Source organism: Coenobita brevimanus, chromosome 53, assembly GCF_032717465.1.
Source record: "Coenobita brevimanus isolate Jiangsu-jjx chromosome 53, ASM3271746v2, whole genome shotgun sequence".
Classification (NCBI taxonomy): Eukaryota; Metazoa; Arthropoda; class Malacostraca; order Decapoda; family Coenobitidae; genus Coenobita; species Coenobita brevimanus.
In genome coordinates, this window is record NC_137006.1 from 27,344,302 (window position 1) to 27,354,145 (window position 9,844).

The window sequence follows — 9,844 nt, forward strand, 5'->3', positions numbered from 1 at the left end:
GGACTCTCAGGTGAGAGCCAGGCAGCATACCACTACGCCACAACCAGGTAAAAGTTATCTCACATTGTCACAATCTTGTAACCAATGTCCCTCTGCCCCCAATTGTGGGCCTGAAGAGGATGAGATAACTCCCTGGCACTTGGGCAAGTAGATGCTTTTAATCTATCCCAAGCACTTACGGCAAGTCAGAATGAAGAGAGAAACCTGTACTGTACACAGGAAAAATAATCCAGTACATTACCAATATCTTGGGTTCGATTCCCTGCATATTGGTAATATATTGGATGGGGCGATAATAATAATTATCTGAATAACAACAACTTAGATGTGTAGTGTTCTTTACATTACTTATAAAGAACTGCAGACCCTGACGAGCCTATATTACGAACCACTGATATATTAACCACAGTACTGGCTACAGACCGTTCTTACCATTACCACTGGACTATCCCAGTGGCACTTCTCCATGGTAATACTTGTAGTCCTTTGTGGGAGCACTACAGCTCTTTGGGAAAAATAACATACTGTACGACATGCCTACAACCCACTAAAAAACACATATGATGTTTCACTGACATCCAAAAATAACCTAGGTGAAGTTAATGGACAAACAAACAAACAATTGGACATAAACAGAGGCCGAATGTCTCGCATCGGTATATGATGACCTGACAAAACTGTTACCATCCTGTTCTGCAGATGTTATCATAGTTATAATAATAATAATTTTTTTCATTCATTGCCAGACGCCATGTATCCCAAACGGGGTGGCCAAGGGCTTAGAGTTACTTGTTTTACAGGGAGGGGCACTAATCCTCCACCAACCCCACTTGACACGTAGGGAGAACGTTATGCCAACAGCATCTGGTGTTCCCAGGCGGTCACCCATCCAAGTACTAACCAGACCCAACGTTGCTTAACTTCGCTGATCGGACGAGAAGCGGTGTACTCAACGTGGTATGACCTTCACATAATAATAATAATAATAATAATAGTAGCAGTAGTAGTAGTAGGCACTATACAGAGGACAAAAACCATAATCTCACTGATAAAACACGTGAACACAGCTTTGACATATGAAACCAAAAAGTGCCATAATGTGCTGTAATGGTATAGTTATGGTAATACTGACTAAATTAACATTTCACAGCAACCCAACCTTCTCTCATGGCAAACTGATACTGCATTGCGTCAACAAATGCTGTTTCAGCATTTGTCCTCCTCTGTATCGGGCCTAGTAACGTGTCTATTCTATCTGTCTCTTGCCAGACTCCTTAATCCCGTAAAGGGTGGCCACAAACAAATGGCCTCCATGTCGCCCTGTCCCACGTCATTTCACTGCCCTGCTCCCGGCTCACATCCCTTTCTCTCATATACCTCTCCATCCCTTCATCTCATCCTTGGCATCCCCTTCCCTCTCCCCAATTCCACCTCACTCACAAACTCTCCCCTTGTCAGTCTCTCGCTCTCAATCCTCCCCTCATGGCCAAACCACTTCAATGTGTTTCTCCTAACGCTTTCTATCACAACGCTCCTTCACTTCCTCATTTGTCCGTTTCTCTCCATGTGACCCCACATGCTCGTCTCAGATAACTCATGTGATTATTATTATCATTATAATAATAATTATTATTGTTATTATTATTATTATTATAATTATTATTATTATATTACTATAATGAGATAGGCGCACCGTGTGAGGCGGTTCGTGGAGTGAGGAGGAAACGCAAGGGTGTGCAAGGGACAGCATGGTGGAATGATGAGGTGAAACGAGCTGTGGAACAAAAGAAGAAGGCATATAGTGAATGGTTAGCTAGTAGAGGTAAGGGAGAAGATGAGAGAGAGAAGAGAGAGGTATATGTGAGCAGGAGAAGGGAGGTTAAGAGACTGGTGAAGGAGAGTAAGAAGAAAGTGGATGAAGAGTTTGGAAGGAATCTGAGTGTGAAATGGAGGGAGAGTAAGAAATTGTTTTGGAAGGAGGTAAAGAAAGTAAGGCAGTGTGAAAGGGGAAATAGTAGGGGAGTGAAAGATAGAAATAATAGATTGTTGGTGGAGAAGAGAGAGAAATTGAGGAGATGGAAGGAGCACTTTGAAGATTTGTTGAATGTAGAGAGTGAGAGCAATGCGAGTATAAGTGGTTGGGGAATGGCTGGGAGAAGAAGAGATGAGAGGAGGGAGGAAGAGATCAGTAGGGCGGAAGCAGTGGAAGCGATGAAGAAGATTAAGTTGGGAAAGGCCCCAGGAATTGATGGAGTGTGTGGTGAAATGCTTAGGTATGGGGGTGAAATTGTTGTGGAGTGGATATGGAAGTTGTGTAGATTGCCTTGGGAAGAGGGAAGGGTTCCAGAGGACTGGAAATCAGGTATAATTGTTCCTTTATACAAAGGAAAAGGGGAGAGAGAAGTATGTGGTAACCATAGGGGTATTTGCCTTCTTAGTGTGACTGGTAAAATATATGGTAGAATACTCATTGATAGAGTTAGGCATATGACAGAGGAGCTAGTTGGAACAGAACAAGGGGGATTTAGGAAGGGAAAAGGGTGTGTAGATCAGATATTTGTTCTAAGATGTTTAGTGGAGAAGTATCTAGAGAAGGGAAGGAAAGTGTATGCTGCCTTCATGGACTTGGAGAAAGCTTATGACAGTATAGATAGGCAAGGTATGTGGAAGGTATTAAGAATATATGGAGTGGAGGGGAAATTGTTGAGTGCTGTGAAGAGTATGTACGAGGGAGCTAGGGCTACGGTGCGAGTGGATGGTGAGCTGAGTGAGTTCTTTGATCTCAATGTGGGACTGAAACAGGGTTGTGTGGTGTCTCCATGGCTGTTTAATATATACATGGATGGGGTTGTAAAGGAGGTGCAGGGTAGGGCAGTGGATGTTGGGGTGGCTCTAATGAATGAGGGTGAGATTTGGAAGCTTCCGGTGTTGCTGTTTGCTGATGATACAGTATTGTTGAGTGAAGATGAATGGGAGTTGCAAGGTTTGGTGAATGAATTTGGGACAGTGTGTAGGAGGAGGAATCTGAAAGTTAATGTAAACAAAAGTAAAGTTATGGTGTTTGAGAGGAATGAAGTCACAGAGTGTGCAGTGAGGTTGGATGGTGAGGATATGGAGAATGTGAGTGCATTCAAGTACTTGGGTAGTGTGATGAGTAAGGATGGAACTTTGGGGGATGAAGTGCGTGAAAGGGTACAGCAGGGAAGGAAGGTTGTTGGTACACTGAAAGCAGTGATGAGAAATAGGGAGGTGAGTATGGAAGTTAAGAAGTCACTGCATGATAGTATTGTGATCCCTACCCTGACGTATGGAAGCGAGGCGTGGACCTTGCAAGAGGGGAACAAGTCAAGAGTGAGAGCAAAAAAATGGGAGAAATGGAGTTCCCCCGAGCTAAGCCCTGTTTTGGACTATATAGCCCCGCTAGGGTTACAGGAGGGAGCTACCTCTCCCGGCACGGCAGCCCAGGCGAGGCTCGAACTTGCAATCCCCCGATCACAAGTCCAGCGCGCTACCACTGTGCTACCGCGCCCCCCAAGAGTGAGAGCAGTGGAAATGAGTTACTTGAGTGGAGCATGTGGAGTGACGTGGAGGGACAGGTTGACGAATCAAGAAGTGAAGGAACGCTGTGGGGTGGATGTGGATGTGGTTGAGAAGATTAGGAGAAAAACACTGAGGTGGTTTGGACATGTGAAGAGAATGGAGAATGAAAGACTGACTAAGAGGGTGTATGTAGGTGAGGTGGAGGGAGGGAGAGGGAGAGGTAGACCGAGGATGAGGTGGAGGGATGGAGTTGAGAGGTATATGAGGGAGGGGGCGTGAGTTGGGCGGAGGGTAGTCAAATGGTGGGTGACAGAGCGACTTGGAGGCGTTTTGTCTGCGGCCACCCTTTGCGGGATTAGGGCGTCGGGCTATAGATAGATAGATATATAGGTGATGATGACACCTGCAAAGCAGGATGTTAACGGTTTTGCCAGGTCGTCATATACCGATGCGAAATATTCCGCCTCTGTTTATATCTAGTCGTTTGTTTGTTCGCCCACTAACATCTCCTAGACTATTTGATGGATGTCACTGAAACGTCACATGTGTATTTTAGTGGGTTGTAGGCATGTCGTGCAGTATGTTATTTTTCCCAAACAGCCGTAGTGATCCCACAGTGGACTACAGTGGGTTATATTACCAAGGTAAAAGTCCAGTGGTAGTGATAAGAACTGTCTGCGGTCGGCTCTGTGGTTAATAGATCAGTGCTCCGTAATGTAGGCACGTTTGGGTCTGCAGTTTTTATATGTAATGTTAGGAACACTGCACGACTATGTTGTTGTTGTTATTATTATAATCATAATTATTAATGGATACCACGCATATTCACGATAAAAGGGTGGACAACAGGCCTGGTGGCCCAGGGATGGGATGAGGAGTATCGAAGGTCGGGAGGAGTAGGGTCGATGGTGGGTGGGAGAGAGGGAGTGCAGCGGGGGTAGGGGGTGGGGAGAAAGTGATGAGTTGTCGAAGGTGGGACAGGGACATTGTGGTGAGCATTATACACACGGACATATAGACAATCATATGTATTATTAAACAGATTTAAAGTGTATTAGTAGTAGGAGTAGCAGTAGTATTATTGTGAGCGAAATCAGACAGTGGGAAAAAGGGGGTTAATAGTGGCAGTGCCAATAATGGTATTACAGATTCAGAAGTCTTGTCCTAACGTTGTTTGTGTGGGAGTGATGAAGTGACGAATAATGTAATATAGTAGGGGTTATAGGGCGGGACGACTAGAAACCCTCTAAAGAATACAACGGCTCGCAGTAAGATACCGGGAAGTAAGAGTAATAGAAGTGGCAGAGACTGAAGGAAAATAATGCACGTATAAGGTGAAGCAACGGTTAAGGCCTGGGTAACGAGGCGGAGCAGGATACCACAGCTCTATCTTCCTTGTCTCATACTAATTTGTGTTGCTTGTTTCTAATTTCATCTGGTTATAGTTAATTATTGGTGAATACTCTCTGCTGCCCATCACAATGTGGTTTATTCGTCCACATAAATAATTTTAATATTTACAACCATCTGCATAGCTACTGTACTGTGGGAATCAGTATTAAATCCACAATCATTCTATATTATAGCTATAGACAATCCAGGAATAACATATTCACAAAAATTATCATTGCAGTGATAATGACCAGTCACAGCTTATACACAACGGACTTGGTGTTTTATTTGTTTGATGAGGATCCGAAACGGATGGGTCGTGTCTTGACTAGTTTCACAGGACTCCATGATAACATAGTAGTCTACTGTATGTTATAATATATGCTGTGTATGTTACGAATGCATAATGTTTTGCAGGTGAATAGCGTGGAAATGTTTCGAATCGACTGTCATTACGTTTCTCACTATTTGCCTCGTAGCTCAGTACCAAACTACCACTCAAGGTTGTCCGTGCGCCTGCCCTCTCTCTAACCCTGACTTCCACTTCCTTCCACCGAGGGAGGTACAGAAACTTTGGTGCGTGGGTGTACATCAATAAGGGTGACTTGGGTAGACGAAAGAGTGAAATCTAATATCATCCACTTTGGTGGAAAGTTTGAAGATAATGCGGATATGAAATATTCAGTTTTGAAAATACAGTAATCCGTCAGAGATCAACTTAGAGGCATGGTTAACGGTTCCAATTAATAGCTGAAAGAGCTTTGAGTTGATCTGAATCAGTCATGATGGAACGGTTGAAATCAGGCATAAATGAAGACATTCGATTTTGTTTACAATGGGTCAAAGGTCAAGATTACTGGGCTAGGTCAATTCCAACAGCATTGATCCTTTTTGGACCGAACTTTTTTGAAAACTTCGAAGAATAAGCAAGAATGAAATTTGATTTTGAGAATATTCAGGAGAATCTTACGATCACAGGACAATGTCAGATATTCGGCTCTTATAATATCTGTATATTTTGGGTATTGCATTCTTTGAATTTCCATTTGGTTTATAATTCTGCTTTAGCTAACCCCAAACGATTATGTTGAGCTCTAAAAAAAAAGTGTAACGACAAGCTTACATATTACCCTTACTAACACCTTTAGTAAGAGGTTTTTCCGTTTTCAAGAAAATCATCTGGCGGTATTTAGAAGAAAGCGCGAAAACAGGTAACCGTGCAAAATATATATATATATATATATATATATATATATATATATATATATATATATTGTAATATGCCGGGTTAATTAAATAATGATTACAATTCCTTCAATTCCATAGACACAAACAAAACTAAATCAAAATGGTTATTTGTTAAGGATATAAATGTAATGGCCATTGAACACTATGCCTGGTTATTAAGAGAATACTTCTATCCTCTAAAGGCATCCATTGGTAAACAGTTGGTGAGAATATGAAACTATCAATTAAGTAAAGATTTGCATCCTATGTAATCAAAAGTCAAATAACATATTTAATACCTTTGATAAATAATACTAATTGTGCTATGAGGACACCCCTAGTTCATTTCTTATATTTGTTAACAGATATGGCTGCAAGACATGACAATGCTCCAGAGCTAGTAGCACAGCGAGGACGGATAGTTGGTATATGGCAGACTGGGATGCCGGTAAGGCGGATCACAGAACACACGGGAGTGTCGGTCAAAACAGTGCGAAGATGGATTCGGAGGTAGGAAGAGGAAGGGCATCTCCGGTCACGTCCACGTAGAGGTCGACCACGCGCCACTACCCAAGAGCAGGACAATGAAATTGTAGAGGCAGTTGTAGAACGTCTGATGAACACCTCTGTTAGGCTAGTGCAACAACTGCAACTTCCCTGCAGTTCTCGGACAGTGCAACGTCGTCTACACGAGCGACAGATCCACTGTTACGTTCCAGCTAAAAAGGAAAGGTTAACCGAGGCTCAACGGGAGGGAAGACTTGGGTTTGCATTGCAGTATTTACCCGCTGATAACAAATTTTGGAAATCAGTAATCTTTACTGACAAGACCTGTTTCTGCTCTACTGACGCAGGTATACGGCAGTGCTGGAGACAGAAAAACACCCGGTTCAACCCTGAAAACATCCAAAAGAGAGCAAGAAGCGGAAGAGTAAGCGTTTCAGTTTGAGGCTGGATGTGGGCTTATGGTCCAGGGGAACTTGTTAACATAAATGGAAGACTGACAGGGATAGATTGCATACAGATTCTAGAGGAGGTATTGTTACCGTCAGTGCGGGTAATGGCAATTCCACACCCACAGACAATTAGGCTGGTTCAAGATAAGAGCCCCATTCATACCAGCAGAGTGGTGCAAGAATGGTTTGCCCAGCATCAGGAAATTGAACTTATTAATTGGCCTGCGAAGGGGTGTGATTTAAACCCCATAGAAAAATCTATGGGGAATAATGAGTAGGGATTGGGAGTGGGGGAGGAGAGAAACATGCATGCTATTGAAAGGAATGCATTGGAGGTGTGGGAAAGTGTAAGGCGATGGCCTACTATTTGTCGTCATCTAGTGGAATCAATGCCTAAGAGAATAAATAAAGTAGTCGATGTGATGGGTGGCTGTACTGTACAGTACAGTCAACATAGAGGTGTATATGTAATGCAGAATGCAAATATAATTTGTTTCAGCTTTTTGTAAATGGCATTAAAGTTACGTTAATTTGTGGCAACTACGCATTATGTTATTATATTGTGTATGTGCAAATATGCAAAGTGTATTAGTATAGAAAGGATAAATGGCTTGATATGGAAGCTAGGTATGCTACACTATTCGCACTCCCAGCAAGTCATTGGGAAGGAAACCTGTGAAATGCTTACATTACCTTCAGTAATGTAGCCTATTCTCTAGGTGACTGCTTACAATGTAGCGGATCATTAACTTTGTTATAAGGAAAATGCTGTAATTTTGCTAGTAATCTTAGGTTCATTACAAACTACGATGTTACGTTTCTGAATAAAATAATGTAGGAAAGCAATAAACCTCTTACTCTGCAGAGAATGTTTTAAATGTAGACATGCGGTACTGATAAGTATATATGCTACAGTAAGTATTCGATCACTGCTTAGCGACACCTCCAAAACTATCTCGTCCCTGCAATATATTTATTATCTAGCTGGCAAGATTTATGTTCTCGAGGACGGACACACACACACACACACACACACACTTGATTACATGACACACAAGTGTCATGTAATCAAGTTTGGTAAAAGTGGAAAAAGACCTGATTGGGATTATAAGTTAGGAAATAAAACCCTATACACATCAGAAAGAGAGAAAGACCTAGGTGTGATCATCAATAACAGACTATCTCCGGCTGACCACATCAGTGAGAAGGTACGGAACATGTATACACTGCTTGCAAATATGAGAATAGCATTCACATACATAAATGAAGACATGCTAAGAAGGATAATAACATCATTCATTAGACCAACCCTGGAATATGCATCAGTAGTCTGGAGTCCTCATCTCAAAAAGCACATAGACAAGATTGAAAAAGTTCAAAGGGCCGCTACAAGATGGATACCAAGCTTAAGGGACCTAAGCTACGAAGAAAGACTAAATAAACTGAATCTACCAACACTACAGGAGCGAAGGAAAAGAGGTGACATGATAATTCTATATAAGTGCATATCAGGGAAGGAGAAAATAGACATAAATGATTACTTAACATATGGAGAAGCATCAGCAAGAGGACACTGCAGAAAACTGCATAAGAAGAGAGGTGATAAAGACGTAAGGAAATTCAGTTCCCCAAACAGAGCAATTGATCAATGGAATGCACTACCGAATGAAATAGTGTGTGCCAAAACAATTCACAAATTTAAGGATATGTAAGATAAATATGGTTTAAGACACGGGACAGTACGAGCTTGACTCATTCCTGTAAAGATACTATCAGGTAAGAATTAGGTAAGGTAAGAACACACACACACAGAGGGAGTCAATCGAGGCAGACGTCCGACATCGGCGCTCCGTACCGAACCATCACGGCCTGTGGCATTACCTAAATTAGTATCTTTGTATGAGTCAAGCTCTGTACCAGGTCAGACTAAATGATTTTTCATTATTAAAAGGAAAAAAATAATAAGTTTATACAAGACTTGTTCAAACAGAAAAGAGAACCAAGAGGAAAAAATGCACTGAGTCAGCTGAGGTTTGTTTAGACTACAGCAACACGGGGAAAGTGTACATACTCTGTAAGTACATACTCTGTTCTTTTAGTATTGCAAAATGGATACATACTTTAGTAAAGCAAATTTGGAAAAGAAAAGGGATAAAGGTAAAAAGCAAAATGATGATTTTTACCAAAAACTGGTTGAAGTGGAGACTCACAATAGACTGGTTGAACGTGTACACAAACTAGAAATGGCTTTCAAAAATGAAATTGATGAAATAAAGAAGCAGATTCACTTGCAAAAGGAAGAAATAGAAAAACTAGGAAGTGAGGCCAATAAGAAAGACACAACCATCAGTGAACTAACAGTGGAATTGAGTACACTTAGGAAGAAAATGAGTGAACTGGCAAGTACAGTAGTCAATCACGAGAGTGTTATGGAAGAGTTCAAAAATGACACAGAGACAATTAGGCAAGTAAGCAGTCTTATAAACCAGAGCAGTGATATTGAGGAGAAGATAACACTGGTGAATGAAACTGTGCAAAGCTACAAAAATGATGTGGAAACCACGTATGCTGAAATGGTGAAAGTAAAGAAAGACTTAGAAACAAGGGTGGAGGAAAAAAGCATTAAAAAGGAAGTGAAAAGAATAATCCAAAACAATCCAAAGTTAGTCAGAGATTCAGTAGATATAAACAAATCTATAGTAATCACTGGTATAGAAGAGGAAGAAGTA

At 41.5% G+C, this 9,844-nt stretch overlaps 1 non-coding gene across 1 annotated transcript; it reads right to left on the minus strand.

The window, feature by feature from the left end:
- Positions 1 to 852: 852 nt before the first annotated feature.
- LOC145400906 (5S ribosomal RNA) lies at positions 853 to 971 on the minus strand. Its single transcript, XR_013897529.1, has one exon. It is a non-coding gene; the product is annotated as a 5S ribosomal RNA (ribosomal RNA).
- Positions 972 to 9,844: the final 8,873 nt, after the last annotated feature.